The 11,173-nt window shown below is 40.5% G+C and overlaps 1 long non-coding RNA gene across 2 annotated transcripts; it reads left to right on the top strand.

The window, feature by feature from the left end:
• Positions 1-968: 968 nt before the first annotated feature.
• Positions 969-5,111, top strand: LOC140264725 (uncharacterized). 2 transcript variants are annotated; one of them, XR_011906091.1, is made up of 4 exons: positions 969-1,148; positions 1,675-1,790; positions 3,645-4,446; positions 4,847-5,111. It is a non-coding gene; the product is annotated as an uncharacterized lncRNA (long non-coding RNA). The 2 variants fall into 2 exon arrangements; XR_011906090.1 differs by having other exon boundaries at positions 1,675-4,446.
• The last annotated feature ends 6,062 nt before the right edge of the window (positions 5,112-11,173 follow it).

The raw sequence follows: 11,173 nt of genomic DNA, 5'->3' as shown, positions 1-11,173 counted from the left end.
ACTTTCCTGATCCCATTCCTATGCTTCTGTTGGTATCCAAGTATCCCCAGGATGTGTGTCTCTACTTCCACTGGCTGTGCATTCCCCCTTACATTTCAGTTGGACTGGGAGGTCCTGGCTCAGCCATGCTCATCTCCTGCCTTCTTTGCCCTCTGTCTTGAACATGGGAATCAAGAGCTCTTGTGCTCCAAGAAAGATGTCTCTAAATATCTGCTGGCTCTCTTCTGCTTCTTTATCTATGACAGCTGTTTTCAGGAGAATCCCATTGACTAGTCCCTTAAAAATTAAGAATTTCACTTCCTTAAAATGTAGGGTCCTTACTGTACTGCTCAGCTAAAATCATGAATTCCACCAGCACTTAATCAGTGCATTTTCTCTGTTTGGACTTTCCTACCACATGAACTAAGAAGTTATCCTCAGGATGCTGCAAGAGTCTCCTTGACTGCTTGCAGCTTGCTTTGACACTTTTCCAGTCGATGTTAGGGTGGTTAAAATCACCTGGCAATATCGGGGGTTGGAAGAACTCTACATCAACGCCCTCCACCCAGTAGCGTAGTTTTCTTGGTTGGTTTGGTCTCTAATTGTCACCCATACTCCACAGTGGCTGCTGGCTCCTGGCTTTTACCCATGCTACATTGGTAGGGAGACACCTTCAATTGCAGGATCACTTTTCCATCTTGTTATTTGTGAGCATTTAGGAGTCATTAAGAATTATTTCTGTTGTGGAAGTAGTCAGTAGATGAATGCCTATACACATTTGCTGAAAAAAAAAATAAATATTTGTGTGCGTAATTTAACACGCAGCAGAATTTTGTATTTGTGTAATGTCTTTCAAAAAGTAAGCTGTGTTTTATAAAAGTGAACCTGTGCTTTTTGATGACGTGCTTTTGTATTGAATTGGATATTGTTTGTTTGTTTCTGGTTGTCTTAGCATTGATAGAAAAATCCCAGCTCGAGGTGAAAGTGAACAAAGACCTCTTCAACCTGTCCAATTAGTGAGGGGCGGATTCCAGAAGTACAAGCCCAACTTGGGAAGAGGTGTTAGAAGGAAAGAATTACAAATACCAGAAAATAATGAGGATAAGAAATCTGAAGCGGGTGACTTGGAGGTGCAACAAACTGAGTCTGCTCGTCAAGTGTCAGCCTTTGTAAGTATACTAAGAATGGCTACTTTGCCTTCGAAAATGTGATTCCAAGTTACATGTTCTATCTTGGGCAGTTGTATTAGAATATTTAACGTTCATTCCCTGAAGCAGAGACACCATCTGCTATGAAAGAAATCCCACAAACTCTGAACTGTTGAGATATTGCAGGTACGAAATTAGTGGAGTCTACAACTTACAGTCTTAATGTCTTCTCAGAAATGAGGATCTAGTTTTGATTGGGTTGCATGACAGATGAAGGATTATGTACATTTGAAGTAAGCAGAATGCAAGTTTGTTTTCTATTGCAATACATAAAGATGGGCATTTAGTTCATTTTTTCTTTCCTGCTTGGTTGATTGAAGGCTGTGTTGAAGAATCCAGGAAGTATCAAGAGAAGGTAGTCTGTTTTTCTGCAAGAGTTAAAGTCCTTGAGTGTATATAAATGAAGTTCTGTTTTATAACCTTGCTTGATTCTCCTTTTTTCTTGCTGTTGAAATGGATAATACGTCTGTGTTATTGCAAATCAAAGGGTAAAAATGAAGCTGCATCGCATGAAGGAAATGTACTGAGCAATGAGGAACATGCACAGGAAGAGGTACCTCAGGTGCCCTGTATTTCTGAAAACCTATTGTGTGAACAAAGCAGGTAAGGTCAGAGTTTAGCAAAATCATGTATGAAAAGTTTTCCTCCGGTACATAAAGATAAGTTTTTGAAGGTGTAAATTCCTTGTATTTGTATTTCTCTGATTCTTTGTTTTCAGTGCCCATAGGCAGCTTCATCCCTTGTTTTTGGTGCACACATTTTAGCTAAGGTGAACTACTTTTGGTTTCTTTTTGGCTCCTAGTTTTTCATTTGTTTTAAATACACTGTTTGTCTACAGAACTCGGTTTTTGAGTGGTTGGCTCCAACTGTATTCTATATGGAATGAGGGCTGCTCCAACAGTAATTCTTCCTGTTCTGTTACGTTGGGCCACGCTGTTGCAGACTCATGTCAGTGGTGTGGCAGTAGAGGTTGAACCTTCCCACCATTGCTCCATTCCATGTTGTTGCTGTGCAACAGATGGCAGCAGTGGGACAGTCTGACAGGATGGTGTCTGACGTGGACGCGTGGATGAGGCAACAAAGAGTGGAAGATAATTTCTTCATGTGGAAAAAAACTGCAGCCGTTGACATTCGTTAACACTGAAAGTTTACGGAGGCCACGCAGTGGATGTGAGCACAGTGGGGCAGTGGTGGTGTGTTTCTGCAGCAGTAACAGCAGCACCTCTGTTTGTGCAGTTTGTTATGAGCGTGGCATGCAGGTGGTTCTTCATCACCGCTGAAAATGTGTGACAGATGGTGTTGACTGTGCTGAAAAACAGTGATTTGCAGATTAGAATTTGCCCCACTGCGTAGTGTGATTGTGCTCTTTGTAGCAGTTGTGGTTTCCTGGCAAGTAAATAGGAAGCACTACTTTCAGAGCGACATATGCAGCCTAAGACAGTACCTGTTCACTCAGTGCAGCCCAGGCAGGCTGTAAGGCTGGACAGCTGGGTACTGCATCCTGTTCAGATCCCTCTGGATGGCAGCATGAGCATCTAGCATATCGGTCTGATAGCTGAGGGTCGGCTCTTCTGCATCGTCTTGATCATTTGTGAGATGGTAAGGAGGACTGAAACCCCAGTATTGACCCCGAAGCCAGTAGCTCCCAGTTCCTAGCCTCGTAACACTCGTAACACTGATCACTACCTTCAGGGCCCACCTGTCCAGCCAGTTTTCAGTCCACCTTATTGTCTGCCCATACAGCCTGTAACTTAGCAGCATCTTTATGAAGGAGGTAGGGGCGATAGTGTTGGAAGCCTTGCTGGAGTCAAAGTAGATCATTTCTGCCACTCTCTCTCCCTTTGCCTACCAATTATTAATTATCTTGTTATTAATTATTATATTATCAATTATTTATAGCAGAAGATTTATCAGGTTGGTTAAGCTTCTTGTCTTTCCTGGTTCTGGAAGTGGTTTACAGAATTTATCATTGCATCACATTCCTCAGGATTAAGGTGAGGCACAGCAGCCCATAGTTTCCTTGATCCTCCTTATTGCTTTGTTTGAAAGCTTCAGCTTTCTGTTCACTCATCTGAATGTGATTAAAGGAGAGATGAGAATTTTATCTTGTTTAAAAGCAGTAGTACCTTGAATACTGGAATTAATGAAGATAGCGTTCCTATGGTTAATTAATCCGGGGGCCCATTGTGGCTGAAACTTTTATCTCTTCCTAACGTCTTAATGTTTTTTCAAAAGTAAGCTAAATGGTCCATTATTGCAGGAAAGCAAATCGTGTAATTTTGTTTTGTTTTGTTTTGTTTGCTTTTTAACTCTTTTAACTCTGTTTTGCTAAAGTAAATAAATAAATACACAGAACGACTGAATTCATTTCTAAACGTATGTTTTATGATAAGACAAGCTTGTGGAATGTATTTTGTGGTGCATGGAAAGTTAAAGTTGAAAAATATTGTTTTCTAGGCCCAATATAAAATGAAGTTCTGGAGAGCAATCAGTGTGATAGAAAACCTTCACAGCAAGCAAGGGTATCCCTCAGGAACCCAAAGCCAAACCTAACAGGAGCTCACAGAAAAAGGGGTCATTTTGAAGAAGACAGAAACAGAGAGATGAAGACGATGCTGAGCCTAGAAATACAGAAGAGCATTTGTTAGAAAAAACAGGTGTATCGGTGGTAAGTGCTGATCATGTGTTTTGAGCCTCTTTGTACCTCAGTTCTTGTATTTAGCTTCCTAGAACTCATAGATGAGGATTGAGCCACGATGATCCTTCAGATCCCTTCCAAACCAAGCCATTCTATGATTCAGTGATTATCATATTCTAATACCATTGCCATTGAATTTAATGTTTGCTATCCATTTTCTAATATCCAGTACTACCTACAACTCAAATTTTTCTAGTAGTGTGGATCTGTTTATAAGTTGATGTGCATGTGAATAAATATCAGACTTCTTCAATTCCCTCCACACTCCTGAGCTATCTGATATTGATTCCTTTTCTGTCAAAAGTTGTGGCGTGTAAATTAAAGGGCTTTTTGCTGGTGGCCCTTGTTTTTGTGATGGATGACTAAAATCTTTCTGTTATTTCAGTATATTCAAGTTGTGGATGCTCTGTATCTGTAGGCGTTCAAGTCCAGGTTGCATAGGATCCTGGGCAGCCTGATCTAGTGGCTGGCAACCTTGCCCATGGCAGGGCAGTTGTAACTAGATGATCTTCAAGGTCCTTTCCAACCTAAGTCGTACTATGATTCAATGATATAACCTTGGTAAGTACGATATCACTTGTTGTGATTTTCTGTGTATTTGAGTAACATTTAAGCTCTGTTCTGTAAACTGGGGTAGTTTGTTCTTTTTAGCTGGCTCCCAGGGCAGGAAAAAAAAAATCCGTCCCTCAAGTTTTACTCTAGAATGAATGAACAGGTAAGTAACAAGGTTAGAAAACAGAAAATGGTTTATCTTTCCACTTGCTGAAGGGTTACTCTTGATGAGCTGCGTGGAGCTGTGTGTTATTTGGCATCAGTGGGAAACTCAGGCATCATATTTAATACCATTTCATGACACTTTTTAAGTATCTGAAATAAGAATGAAAAAAGAGGAACAAAATGAACTGTGCTACCGGATTACAGCTGAACGTGTTCAATGATAGCAGTTGTCTCTTCTGTCCAGCAAAACTCCAGTCACACAGAAGAAGCTGCTTCCTTCACAGAGTCTACAAGGAAACATGATTTTACAGACTCTGAGAAGCCGTCCTGTAAAAGAATCAGGCAGAGCAGTAGTTTCCAGTCTCCAGGGATATCATTAGAGAATAAGAGTCAAGTAGAACAAGAAGAGTCTCAGCTTTCTGCACCTCAGCAAAAAAAATCAGATGATCAGACAAGGTAAAACAGCTGATGATGGTTTTTTATGTTCAACTGATTGTTTCTGTTCTTAGACATTAATAACTAGCCATAGTTCTGACGTGTGTGTGAGAGAGAAAGAGAGCGCATGCAGGATGGTAGCACTAATGACTTCCACCTGAACCATAGCAGAGGCGTGCAGAAATCCCTGCACCCTTTACTCTGTTTGCAGCTTCCTAAAATGAACAGCCAGCACTCTCACCAGCCTACCCCGGAGTCCACTGTGGTCTGAGTAACAGTTCCAGATTTTAAAAGGAGAGCTTTAAAAATACCCATGCTGGGGACAATGGGATTATGAGAGTTATCCAAGCAAACTGTGCGGGAAGTGTCCTCTGTACTTGGTTTCATCTCTCTATCAGTTGACAATGCAAGCTCTTCTAAGGGTGAAATTTGGAATAATTTTTCTTGCTTAGAGCAATTGCGACCATCTCTTTGGGGATGGAAGCGGTAGCTAATTCAAAGGGATTGCGTTCTAAGAAAGGGGAGCCGATAATTAATGATCATCTAACAGTTCTGGTTTCTAGGCATTAGTAAGATGACCTAAAATCTCATAGTTTGGGTTCTGTACTGTGCTTTTAGCAAAGGAGAAACTAGAGAAGTTCCCATGATTTAAAAAGTTTGCAAGCTTCACCTATCTCAAAATGAAAGTTAATTTCATTGTTTCTAATAATTCCATATATTGCAGATTTCATACTGCAGCTTCTCAGCTCTCTGAAACTGCTTACTCCATGCTTAAGATCAGTACTTTTGTGCACATGTGAAGATTTGGTTTCCGGATGGAGTAATACCTGAATGCATTTTTGCCAGCGTGTTGCAGGAAGTAACAGGATTGTAGTCTTGATCACAGTGCTCCTTTTCTTCTTTTCTGTTCATTGAGTTGGTTTTTACTTGTGGTGTCTCTTTTAATGTTTTGGACTGTATTAGACTTGATTGTTATTTTTAATATACTCATGTTATGTGCTCTTGCTTTGTGTTCTAGAAGACAACCTAGGAGGTCATCAAAACAGACAGCACTACCAAAACATGGACTGGAGCTGAGAACTGATCCATCTTCTGCTTCTGAATGTGAGGCCAGTTACTGTGAGAAGGGGAATCGAAGACAAGAAGTGAAATCAAGTGTTGCTAGAGGCAAAAGCATGAAAACTGCCCACAGAAAGAAACCTGTGAAGGAGCAGAGAAGTTCAAAAACAAGCAGCCTGGTGACCCTCCGGGCTTCTCAAGGAGATGAGGAGGAAGCAGATGACTTTGAGCCTGATGATGAAGATGAATGTTTTGCTGAAGAGGAAGTAAACAAAGCACCAGTGTTTGTTCCAGTAGGTCTTAGATCTCCTAAACCTATTCCTGTTCAGATAGAGGAGACGATGCAAGAGGTATAATGTAGCTGCGTTCTGTGTCCATGTTTGTTTTGTTTCTTCAAACAGAAGCTTTTGTTCTAATTGCAATTGCTAGTACTTGTTAAGTTTAGTTTGTTAAGAGTAGTGCTGACAGTAGCAAGGATGTTTACTTGACACATGTACTTGGTTTCAGATGAATGTACATCAGCCTGGGATCCAAACAGTGTTATGAACTATCAGTAGGTCTGCAGGGTGCTCACCAGGTAATTAATCTGGGACTGGATTTAGGCACAGTCTGATGTGCTTACTGCATGTTTTGAGGCTTAGGGTGGAGCAAATGGAGCATTTCAGTTCTACATTTGAATGTCAGGGAATGAGAGAGATTACCAGTACAGTTTATGGTTTCTCTGCAGGTTTGTCCTCCTTTGTTCTTGTGATATACTTCCTGTAACATAAAACTTAAGTAATGGGTTAAGTTTAAACACGTGTCTGTTACAAGATACAGCCCTATATCTCTTTAGTTTAGGCTGCAGAGGTTGACACAGCAGTGGAATCCACTCCTTCCCTGTGCTCCAATGTAACCCTTCCACAGGCTGGAGGTATTTCAAGGAAGATCCTGCTCTGTCTGGTGTGGGCAGATCCAAAGCCTGTGGTCCTTACGTTTTGGCAATTATTTTTTCAAAAGCTGTTTTTGGCCTCTCCCATGAACTGCTTTTATAGTTAAGCCTGGAGTAAAGCCCTAGTGTTTAATGTTGAAATCCTTCTTATTTCCATAAATTAATCATACAGTTTCTTGCTCTGAATGACAGTGAGAGAATTTAAAGCAGAAAAAATGATAAAATCAACAAAATCCGTTTGAGTTAAATAACCAGCTCAAAAGGTCTCAGCTGGATAATGTAGATTTTCTGATTCTTCTCATTAGTTACAAGCAGCACTGCCAGTTCTTCCTCCAGTTGCTTCCTTCTTTAACCTGCAGTATTGTTTAGTACTTGATTTGTGGAGGGATTCCGTGAGATGTTCAATGTCTGCTAAGCATGTAGTTTATTAGGAAAAAAATAAAGTATTTGACAGATTTTTCTACCAGGGCTGATGAACTGAAATGCTTTCAAACTAATCTTTACAGCTGGATATATCTCAGTATCCCTGATGTGCCGGTGGCTACTAATGGAGAAGGTCTTTCTCATGTGTCTGTCCAGCCAGTCATACAGGAGGAGGAAAAAGGAAGCACCTTACCAGCTGTAAGAATGCCTCTTTATTTTGACATCTTATTCAGCATTGCCATCTACTTTGGGAACCATCTCTCAGGAACTATTGATAATTGCGTTCTTTCTCCTTGGGGAGCCAGTTGATGAAGGAGACAGATTCCCACTGTGTCCTCACCGTGTCTCCTTCACCTTCCTTTTGTCTCTCTTATTTTATAGCAGATACAAAGCTCTGGCCTCTGACTGGTTTCCAGGCCTGTTTGTGACAGTATAGATATGGAAAACTGTAACATTTTGTCAGCTCCTACTATCTGTTTTAAAGCCAGGGTGACCTCTGGGCTGAGAATTCACCAGGATGCATTACATTAAAATTGCAGACGGATTTTTATGTAAATACCTGATATGTTTTTCTTTTTGCTTAAGGAAGCAACTGAGCATGAAAATCCAGAAGCGGACAAAGGTAGATATGCAATTCTCTTGTTTGTGTCTTCTCCATTAACATGCTACCAATTTGTGGTTACTCTTGGAGAAAATTTCAAAATTCATGTATTTTAGAAAAAAAATGCTTGTGAGGTACTGGACTCTTTCATGTTTTTTTGAACAGGCTTAAACTATCTACATTCTTCTGTTCTCTATCAAGTAGATGGACCAAGCATTGCAAAGTTTTGTTTCTTAGAGTTGGAATGTGCATTTTCTGAGTCCTATTCTGTAGTTATCTGTACTGGGAGAAGAGAAATATTTACAAACCATAGAATCATAGAATGGCTTGGTTGGAAAGAATCTTAAACATTATCTAGTTCCAACCCCCAGCTTACAGCTGACTTGACGTGTTGTGAAGTGATAATAAAGTGGCCAGAGTCTAAGCTTTGTCCTCTGTATGTAAGGTCCCTAACTCAGCTCTGACCAGAAGAAAGTACTCTTTCCATAGGAGATATGTGTCCAACCCTTACAGAACTGTTGCTTTTCAGAATTGCTCTCACTTAGGAATTTAATTACATTCTCAGTCTTTGTAAGGAGCACTTGATATTGCCTGGGCTACGGTTTTGGTTGAGGGAGGTGAAATCTGCTGTCTTGCTTTGGTTTATTTTGGTACGATAATTTTGGAGGATGGAAATGTTTAGTTTTGTATGACCAGTTAGTTAGGAAACAGAAGTTGAAACAGGGATATAGTTCAGTGCTATTACGGGTTATGGATATCTGCATTTAAACACTTTCTCCCTTTCCATTCTTGGTGGCTTGGTTGGTTATGAGATGCAGTGGGATAAAGTAAGATGGAAAAGCTCATGGATTGAGATGTAGACAGAGAGATCGTTTTACAAGACAGAAAGTTTATTTTATTGCTAACTAAAAGTAGAGTTGAGTGGTGAGAAGCAGGGAAGACTAAAACACCTCGTCCCCACCACACTTCCCCATCCTGGCCTTTCCCACCTTCAGCTTGACACCTTCACTCCTAACTCCTCTTTCCCCATGCTGCTCGTGAACAGAAGAAGCAGGAGCTGCAGTCAGCCCATAGTACTTTACCTCCACCACACGTTCCTCCTTGTGGTTTTCCACTGGCCTAGTATGGGATCTTTCCCACGGGATGCAATCCTTCACAACTCTTCAGTGTAAGCCTTCTCCACCATATGTCCTCCAGACTGCGTTTCCTTCAGGGGGTGTCATTCAGGGAGTTCTGAATGTAGTGGATGAGAACTGCCATCTGTCCATGAGTATCTTAATTCAGGAATGGCAACAACGTAAAAATGCATTCTGTGCTGTATGGATGATAACATCAAATGCTTTTGGGATGTGGGTACATGAATTTCTTGTAAGTATACTTGTGATTTTTTACCTCTGAACAACTCTGTAGGAATTAGCGATGGAAGCACTGAAGCTGCCATGACTTTACTTGCAATGGGTGATCCAACGTTGCAGTTAAAAGCAAGCACTGAAGGTATGATCTGATTTATGAGACAAAGTCTTCCTTGTGCATTCTGGGTCCACCTAAGGAGGAACAGAGCAGTAGCTGCAGAGCTTCTCTACATGAGGCTGCATAGCAGGAGGACAAGAGTCTGGGATGGGAAAAGCAAAGCACCTTACCAGGTAGTGCCAACTGCATCACTGTGTGTTTCTGAGAGCTATTTAAGGAAGGGTGTGTTTTAATTGATCAGTGTTGGCTGCACAGATTGGACAAAAGGGAGGATCTAGAGTTAAATGGACATAAGTGATCTTTGCAGACCTTTAAATTGAAACATAGGCCTTCCCTTCTGACTAGCTGTAACCTTAGGTTACCAGGCTTTTAGTCTAGTTTTTGGTAGATTTTCATATAGAATTTATCATTTACTTTGACTTTTTGAATATTAACTTTCTAAATGCTGCTGTTCTGTGTTGTTTGCTGTTCTAACTAGAATGGACACACGTGTTACCTGCGCAAGATGAGATGAACGTGGCCAACAGTCTTGTGAGCCACGCTGAGTCAGAGCAAAACAGAGCTCCTTATCAGTGTGCAGTTTCTTCAGCTACTTCTGCCAAGGTACCTTGCAAGGATGGAAGCAACGTTAATGTGAAGGATCGAAGCACTTGTGCAGGAACAGGTGCTGAAGAATATGTCAAGGAAAATGCAGCAGATGCCAGGTTAAATTACTACTTCAATTAATTTGTAGAGACAAGTGCTCTGACGCTGCTTACTTTTGCAAGGTTCTCTCTGGAATTTTGTCTTGAATTGCAAGCAATCTTGCTTTAGTGAAAATTTCTCAGCTTGGTAATTTTCTGTGTCACATGGAACCAGCACCTGTATCTTTTCTTTATAATTTTTGCGATGTTGTTCTGTGATTTGAGAGATGTGAAATTTATTCGTCACTCCAGCAGTTAATTTATGTTTGGGAGGGAAGAATGATAGAACTTTCTTGGTATGAAATTGCTGCTAATCCTTAAGATCATTTTCCCAAAGTACTTTATGGCTAATTGGGCCAAGGCAGATTGCTTAACTGTCATTGCTACTGCGCTCTCCATATAGAACAAATATCAAGGAGCAGTGATCTTCTATCATTGTGTTTGTCAGTTTTACTCAGATATTCGTCATAGTTAAAATAGATGGAACTCTTTTTCAGAAAGAATCTAGAGATCATCATGTTCTGTTGTTTGGAAGACTGTTGACTGCTTGAACAAATTATCAGCTTGTACTCTTCTGTAAAAACATAACTGAAGCTTTTACTTAAGTTCAGCAGTTCCTTTGCTATATTTTTAACCAAAACTTAGTAGCATGTGATCAGTGTTAGATCACTGATCATCTCACATTTTCATGTTTCAGTTATTTTGATAGAGGACATACTAGTTTGCAGTAAACGTACTTGTTCCAGTTACCAAAGCAGCTGACGTTTGCTTTTGTTTTGTTTTCTTTTCTGCCAAATAATGCCTCCTCTGTCAGCTGCAGTCTGTGTTACATCTGTTCATTGTCATCTGTTTTACCTCTCTCATCTTTTTTGTACAGCGTCTTTGCTGAGAATATCTTACTGCTAGATGTCAAGAAATCAAGAGCTATGCTGATGGCATTTCTCCTTCTTACCTTTAGCAACAGTTCTC

The sequence above is a fragment of the Excalfactoria chinensis genome (genome assembly GCF_039878825.1).
Source record: "Excalfactoria chinensis isolate bCotChi1 chromosome Z unlocalized genomic scaffold, bCotChi1.hap2 SUPER_Z_unloc_1, whole genome shotgun sequence".
NCBI lineage: Eukaryota > Metazoa > Chordata > Aves > Galliformes > Phasianidae > Excalfactoria > Excalfactoria chinensis.
The sequence above is the reverse complement of the archived record's forward strand: the minus strand, read 5'-3'. Positions and strand labels throughout refer to the sequence as shown.